General features: G+C 45.4%; 1 non-coding gene across 1 annotated transcript; it reads right to left on the reverse strand.

The window, feature by feature from the left end:
* Positions 1-200: 200 nt before the first annotated feature.
* Positions 201-272, reverse strand: TRNAE-UUC (transfer RNA glutamic acid (anticodon UUC)). Its single transcript has one exon. It is a non-coding gene; the product is annotated as a tRNA-Glu (tRNA).
* Positions 273-8140: the final 7868 nt, after the last annotated feature.

Consider the following 8140-nt stretch of genomic DNA (forward strand, 5'->3'; position numbering starts at 1 on the left):
AAAGGGCACCGAAATTTTCATCAGCGTATACATACTGCCTATAGAATGTCCACTTCAAGCGCTTCAACGGCACAAATTCTTTTAAGCTCTTTTGTGCTCCCCACGAACTACATTGCAATAATTAAAGCAAAGTTATAACATGTTACCATTACAGATTACAATGACAGGAAGTACTAATATTAACGACCTATCGAAAAGTATGCGTCGGCCGGGAATCGAACCCGGGTCAACTGCTTGAAAGGCAGCTATGCTAACCACTATACCACCGACGCTTGCGTTCGCGCTTTCATAACTGTGGATGTCCAGGCTGCAGCGGCAATAAAAAGGAGTTCTTGTCTGCCCAGATCGGTTGCATCCTGTCACGCGCATCCGGCACCTGCGTTTGCTTGTGTTCTTCTTTTCTTTATTTTCTTTTTAAAGCCGAGCTACCGAGCGCTTCCTTGTCAGAACAGCTGTGCAACTGCTTCTTGCCTCTGATAGGCCTGGTGCCATTTCACAGCGCTGAAGATAGAGGGGAAAAAAGAGAAATATATCTCGAGGATGCATGAAGGAGGAGGAGGAGGAGGAGGAGGAGGAAGACGACAAAACATCTTTATTTATTTATTCAGCGGGGGGGAACCCTCGCCTGATACTTGGCGTTTCTTCAGTCAATGTGGGAGCCTACTGCGCGCTCTAGAAGAAATATTTCTGATTTCGATTTTATTTCTTGACTGCATATTAGTGACGCGAAACTATAGATCTTTTCAAAATCTTCGGAGAAACTGGTTTGGCTGGGCTATTAAGGTGGGCAGTCGGCAACTCTTTCCTGTGCTACGAGCACAGCCATATGGCCGGTCTCGAGGGATAGCGCGCGCTGCACAGCCAAGTATCGAATATAGCAGTGCCACCCCGCCGGGGTGGCGCAGTGGTTACGGCGCTCGACTACTGTTCCCAAGGACGCGGGATCGAATCCCGGCCTCGGCGGCCGCTTTTCGATGGAGGCGAAAAGCAAGGTGCCCGTGTGCTGTGCGATGTCAGTGCACGTTAAAGAACCCCAGGTGGTCGAAATTTCCGGAGTCCTCCACTACGGCGTCTCTCATAGCCTGAGTTGCTTTGGGACGTTAAACCCCACAAACCAACCAAACCAACCAATATAGCAGTGCCATTCGCCCTTCTGTGAAAAGGTCTGTACATAGCGCCGCACCGATGTTATCACGATAGTTGAATCATTATCGAATATTATGATAGTATCACTATCGATAGTACGGATAGCAAAAACTAACCGTTCTTACGATGTATTTTGACTACACAATTACGCCGATCTACCGCGTTGGTTACGCAAACACTGCTGTATATTTTATATTATGACCTCTAAAGCTTTACTCAATAGTTTATCGCATCACGTCTGTGCTGCGCTTGACCTTGGCGCATGAGGGGGCAAATTGGAAAAGAGTTAGGGCAGGAGGGGGGGGGGGGGGGGGGGGGGTCACACGCTTTCCTTTGCCTGGGAATGTTCCATGCTCTTTTCAATTTGTGTACTAACGACGTAGAGTGTAGCTAAGAGAACCGGGTGAACAGGTGTAAAAAATTAAAAGAGGTTAAATTGATCGATTGAAAGCCCTTTATTGAAATGGAAGGCCCATGGCTATGGACGGGGGTAAAGGGGAGTAGGCAGAATCTTCATTGTTTGCACAGGTCGTCACTCCAATCATATTGCTCTGACCAGGGCACTAAGGGAGCCATACATGGCAAATATCATCTGTGTGTTAGCATCAGTTTCTAGAAGGGAACGGTAGTTCAGGCGGTAGGGTTCGATCTCGGAGCGTCCGGTAGAAAAAGCAGGGCAATCCCAGAGTAGATGAGATACGCCGCCGCGTGTTAGAGTCGTACAGTGGGGGAAAGTAATCATTTCCTCTGTATACTGATGCCAGCGGGTCATAATACGTGGCATGTAAGCCGCATGGGCGATGAGCTTATTCAAGAAGACTTCTTGACTTCGGGTGAGGTAGGTTTTTCGCGTAAAAGGTGGGTCTGGTGTGACCACATGCGTATTCTTCCTTACTCGACCTTGGGCGGGCAGCACACCCCTTCTCTTGCCCTTATGCACTATACACGGACCAGTCTTCGTAGCCTGAGGTTAAATATTTTATTCAGCTAAAGCTTCGCAACATGGTTACGCTTGGTAGAAGTGTTTATTCATAGATGGTTTGAACTTGTGGTTCTCCTTGATCTTGGCTTTTACTATCCTAGTATATCAGCAGGATGATCGGACGTAGCAAACGCCAAAGGGTACCGTTGCAGAGCGCTAAGCGCACAGCCGTGTCCGTTGTCTCCCATCGCCGTCTCAATTGCTCCACGCTCATATAGACCGTTTTATCATGGGCACTGCCGATGGATGGATGATGGAATATAGGAGCGCCCCCTTTGAAACTGGGTGGTAGTATTTGCTATCATGCTCATTATTTTTCCATCTACCCTAATTATTGTTTTAGATTGGTTAACTATACCATCATTCTATTTTTTGAATTTTTGTTTCTACATTACTAACAGTATGTCACTTTTCTGCTTTTAAGCCACCAATCTTCCAATCGTTTTTTGCTAGCTTCCACCGCAGGTTCATTCACCCGGCCACTGGTATCTCTAAACCCCCAGAGCGTCAGGAAGAGTGACTGCACCTGCATCGACTTCCGGATGGATACCATTGCATTCGAGTGTAATATGGTCAATTCTTTCAGTGGAGTTACAACATACTGCACATGCGCCATCTTCATTGTTAAATTTCATTTTGTAGCTGCGTGTTCTAAGGCACCCTGATCTAGCTTCAAAAAGTAGGGCACTGCCTCTTGAGTTATAAAAGAAAGCTTCCTTCCTGATCTGCCTTTTCCACTTTCGGTATAGTTCCACACTCTGTTTCTTTTCCATCGGATTTATCTAATTTTACCTTCTGTGTTTTTCACCTCTTGCTTGACGCTCTTTATTTCTTCGTCCTTGTGACTAGCATACTTACTAGTTAGTTTCCTAGTTCTTTTCCTCCATTGTGAGTGAACGCTTTTTATGTATAGGTATTTAAATACTTTAGCTGCCCATTTGTTACTGTCGAATTTCCTCAGGCGTTCCTCATATAATATTTTACTCTGTACTTCGACAAATGCCCAGCCCATATCTTCCTGTTCCGCTTCATTTGTGGTTTTGCCGTGGGCACCCAGTGCTTATCGTCCGACGGCTCTCTGATTTATTTCTAATGTCGACTGTACCTCTGATTTTGGCACACAACCGCATTTCCGAAAGTAAGCCCGGGCACCTTAATTCCTTTCCAAATACCCCTCAAAACCTCATACCTGTTGTATCCCCACAATGCCCTATGCTTCATAATTCCGGCATTTATTCGCCCGTTTGCCTTAAGTGATTGCTCAAGCTTTTCAAGTATGCCAATCCTTCGTTTCCCAAACCCGAGATATTTATGTTCTGCTACTCTGGGTATTTCATGGCCTGTAATTTAAGACGCTGATCAGTTGAGCTGTTGAAAATCATCAGACCCGACCTAACTGCACTAAAACTGACGCCTTGAGCGTCCCCTTCGTCTCCGCAATACTGAACTAGAGTTTGCAATTCTTCCTGACTCTCTGCTAGCAGCACAATATCATCTGCATACATTACACCGGGGAGGCGCTGCTCTACCGCCTTTCCTCCTAATCTATATGACAGGTTAGAACCTAGGTTACTTTCTTGTACCTCCGTTCCAGATTTATCATATAAAGCATGAACAGCAGCGGTTATAGAGGACAACCTTGTCTTAATCCTTTTCATACCTTGACAGCTTCCGTAAATCTTATCTCTTCCCATGTAATTTCTACTTTGTTATCCCGGTATATTTCCTGTAGGAACTCTATTATCTCATAACCGATACCTTCTTCTTTCAATATGTTCCACAGGAGTTCCCTCTTTACGTTGTCGTACGCCCCGTTTATGTCTAGGAAGGCCAAATACAGAGGTCTATTTTCCACTCTAGATATTTCGATGCATCAGGTAAGCGCGAACAGGCTATCATTTAAGCGCCTACCATTTCTAAAGTCGTTCTGAAGTTCTCCGAGTATCTTGTTATTTTCTACCCATGCTTGCATCTTTAATTTCACGGCCTGCATGGATGGCCAACCTGTATATAACGGATGTTATAGTAATCGGCCTGCAGAATTTTATGTGCATCCTTTCTCCTTTTCCTTTATAAATCGAATTCATTTTACTCTGCCGCCAGCTGTCCGGAATTCGCTTATTCGTTATGGCTGTTTCCAAAGTTTTAACAACGTTTTCTTACTTCTTGGACCAAGTTCATTAATCAGCTTGATCGGAATTCCATCTATTCCTGTAGATGTGTTTTTAGGAACATTTTTTTCTGCCTTTTTCCTGTTTAGATTGGTCAGTTCTAAGCTGCTTTGTATTCTGCTATCTTGTGTTGCTTCCTGATTTGCGGAGATTAATCTATCGTCGCTCTTAAATGACTCGGCTATAACGGATGTAATGTAGCTCACTGCGTTGTCTCCCTTTAAACAATTTCCCTCGTTATATTGAATCCGGTCCTGCTTTCTTTGATTCTTTTTACCTAGCTAGCATATATGGTTCCAGAATTTTCTTGGTCCGCCTCTAGTGGAACCGTGTATGTCAGCCATCCAGTGATCGGTGGACTGCCTTATTTTATTTTGGACGAGGGCCTGTACATCAAGTTTCTTTTGTCGATATGATTCCCATTTTTGGTCTATTTCCCCCTGAGATATCTGTGCTTTCTTTGCCTCTCGGTGTTCCCTTGAAGCTGCCCGTCGTTGTTCAATGGCTTCCCTGATTTCCTTATTCCACCATATTCGTGGCTTCCTCTTTCCATTCCAGCGGTTTGCTGCTTTAAACTCCTTAATTTTTCTCCTTGTGAGTAGTTCTACCTGTTCATATTCCCAGTCTTCCCTGGGGCTTTTCTCTATTGTTTCCTCTATGTCTGCTGCTATCTGCGCTATTTGATCCTCGTTTAATTTGGCGTTTACTTTTTGTCTAAATTCCATTTCTCTTTTCATCAAGGGCCCCATCTGCAGACTAATACGTTTATGATCACTTCCCGACTACACTCCCCTTCTTCGTCTTTTTCCATTTTTGTGACCTTGCTATAAATTCCCTGCGACATTAGACAGTAGTCAATGGTCGTCTGCCTCTTGCGGAATTCCCACGTGATTTGTCCTCCGCATTTTGTTTTTCTATTTACAATAACTAGGTCGGGTCGCTCACAGAAGTCTAGCATTAGCTTCCCGTTATAATCCGTGCATCCACCCACATCATCGATGTGGCCGTCCATGTCCCCCAGTAGAATAATATCGGCCCCGCCTCCAAACTGGCTTATATCGTCACTGAGACATTCAACGCGTTACTTGTTTTCTTGCCTGCATTGGTGTCTTGTTCCTAAATAAACTACCCTAGCCATGTCCTTATGCCGGCAATTGTTCCTGATACCCAGATATGTTCTGTGCAAGATGATTTTATTCTTTGCCAATTTGTTCCTTGGTGTATCAACATGCCTCCCCCTGTCCCCCTTTTTTCCGTTCTCGTTCTATTGCACCCTTCCCAGACGTAACCTTCTATAAACGGCGGATCTTCTAGATCCCTGAGATGCATCCCGTATAGAGCGTACACACCTATTTTGTCACCCTTCGACTGCTGTTCTATCTCTAGCCATTTCCCTCTTTATCTACCTCCTTGCAAGTTTATGTAGCTGATCCTCGTGTTAAATCTCTTTTTTTTTTACTTTCTCGACCTCCTCCTTGCCACTTTTTTGGGCGTAGCCTCCGTTATTACGCTTTCTTCTACTTCACTTCCAACTACCCCTGTGCACGGAGCCCTCGCGGACCCTCTAAAAAAGCTACAGCCCTGCCTGCCAGGCGCCAGCCGATCTCTACTCCCACCCTTCTGTTAAATGTATGCCATCTCGCTGAAAAGCCCTGCCAAAACCTGATTTATGCACCTCCCTGTTACCTCAACCACTTCGAAACGCTTCTCCAGGCTTAACTTTCTTGTGTCCTGATTAACTGTCACCACGTCCTTTTCAAGATTACCGTTTTGTGAATGCGGCGCCGTCTAACGGCCAAGTTGAGAACAACCGCATTCTGATATGTTCGGTCTCATCCGCGGAACGGGCGACAAGTAGCGCACATCGGCATTTCGGAACTTTCGCATGCAAAGTTTTGCTTTTTGGAGGTACCTGGCTGAAAGAAAAAAGTTTTCAGCAGCACCCAAGCCATTCGGTCAGAAGTGGCCAAAATTTATGCTCCTGATCGGGTCGGCTGAAGGCTACAAGCCTGATTACAGTTAGTGTGTAACTTTTAAGTGGCACAGAGAGGCGGTGGTGCACCACTGGTCGCGAGGGCGGTGAAACAAGCCAGGCAGGGCAGCTTTCGATCTACTTTTTATCCTTTTATGATTTCTAGAGACGGGCTACCGTAACAATTTGAGCAATGAAAGAAAGCGAATGTAGCCGTTTCATGTCATATTTAGGAGCAATGCTAATCGCGCTACATTTGTTGGATCAGGCGATCAATCATATACTCTTTTCTGCTTGAGCAGCTACTGCGGGAGTTCCCACACCTCCGTTGGTGTTCTATTCTTAAGGATACATTATCCATTTCGGATCCATTTACTCTGCCCTGGGCTACTGTTGGGTGACAAAGGCGAGGTGTTCAAGCGTCTACTACCAGGCAATCGAATTTCAGCATTGCCTGCATGACTCAACCACCGGTTTGCCGGTATGTGCGGGAAGCGGCGATGACTTATCGACGGCGGGAGCTGCTATCCTTCAATTTATTTAACTGGGCGCTAGCTGCGTTCGTTTGACGCTGCCGTCATGCTGAGATCCAGATGAAAGAGAAAATTGACCATTGGTACTTGTGGACTAATGACCTTAAATTATGTCTCATAATATCTCATCGAAAGTTGCTTTTATCAAAAATTTTATAGTCTATTTTATATATATATATATATATATATATATATATATATATAGAGAGAGAGAGAGAGAGAGAGAGAGAAGTGTGAATTTTGCAAAGGATGTATGATTAAGGTGCGCTAAGGTAGGGGTGGTGCTTAGGTAGATTGGTGAGGTGCAGTTGGCATAAATGGAGGAGCAATTGTGGCAAGGGTGGTCTGAATGGAGGCGATACTGTAAGAGATACACTGCGGAGAGAAGTGTGAATTTTGCAAAGGATGTACGATTAAGGTGCGGTAATATCGGGGTGGTGCATAGGTAAATTGGTGAGGTACAGTTCGCATAAAGGGAGGAGCAGTAAGTTTGCATAAAGAGAGGAGCAATTGTGGCAATGCTGGTCTGAATGGAGGAGATACTGTAAGAGACGCTCTATGGTGAAAAAAGTATGAATTTTGCGAAGGATGTGTGATTAAGGTGCGGTAAGGTCGGGGCCCCCTTCATGGATCACTGCCTTGTCGTGACGGAGGGGCTTGCGAAACTCGATGAAGTCGTGAGCTCTGCTGTGTAGGGCCACCCAAGATAGACAGGTCACGGCAGAGAGTTCTGACAAAATGTGATTCACTGGAGAAGGTAATGGCAACCCACTCCAGTATTTCCTGCCAAGAAAACTTTATGGCCAGTCACAATACCATTAATGATATGGCCCCGGAAAATGAGCCCCCAGGTTGGAAGGCGTCCCACATGTTACTGGGGATGAACAAAGGGCGATTCCTAGTAGCTCCAGGACGAATGAAGCGGCTGGGCTAAAGCCAAAAGGACGCTCAGTTGTGGATGTGTCGGGAAGCGACCGGAAAGTCCGATGTTGCAAGGAGATATATCACATAGCAACATGGAATGTAAGATCTATGACGCAAGGTAAACTGGATGTCGTCAAGCGAGAAATGGACAGATTGAACATTGATACCTTGGGTATAAGCGAGCTCAAGTGGACCGGAATGGGAGAATTTAACTCCGGCGACCATTATGTCTTTTATTGTGGGCACGAATCCAAGAGAAGGAATGGGGTCACTCTCATAGTAATCAGAAGAATGGGCAAAGCAGTGCTAGGGTACAACCCCAAAAACGACCGAATGATTTCACTTCGGATCCAAGGTCACCCTTTCAACATAGCAGTTATCCAAGTCTATGCACCGACCACTACTGCTGAAG

This window comes from Amblyomma maculatum, chromosome 1 (assembly GCF_055883805.1).
Source record: "Amblyomma maculatum isolate TAMU_Amacu chromosome 1, ASM5588380v1, whole genome shotgun sequence".
Taxonomy (NCBI): Eukaryota; Metazoa; Arthropoda; class Arachnida; order Ixodida; family Ixodidae; genus Amblyomma; species Amblyomma maculatum.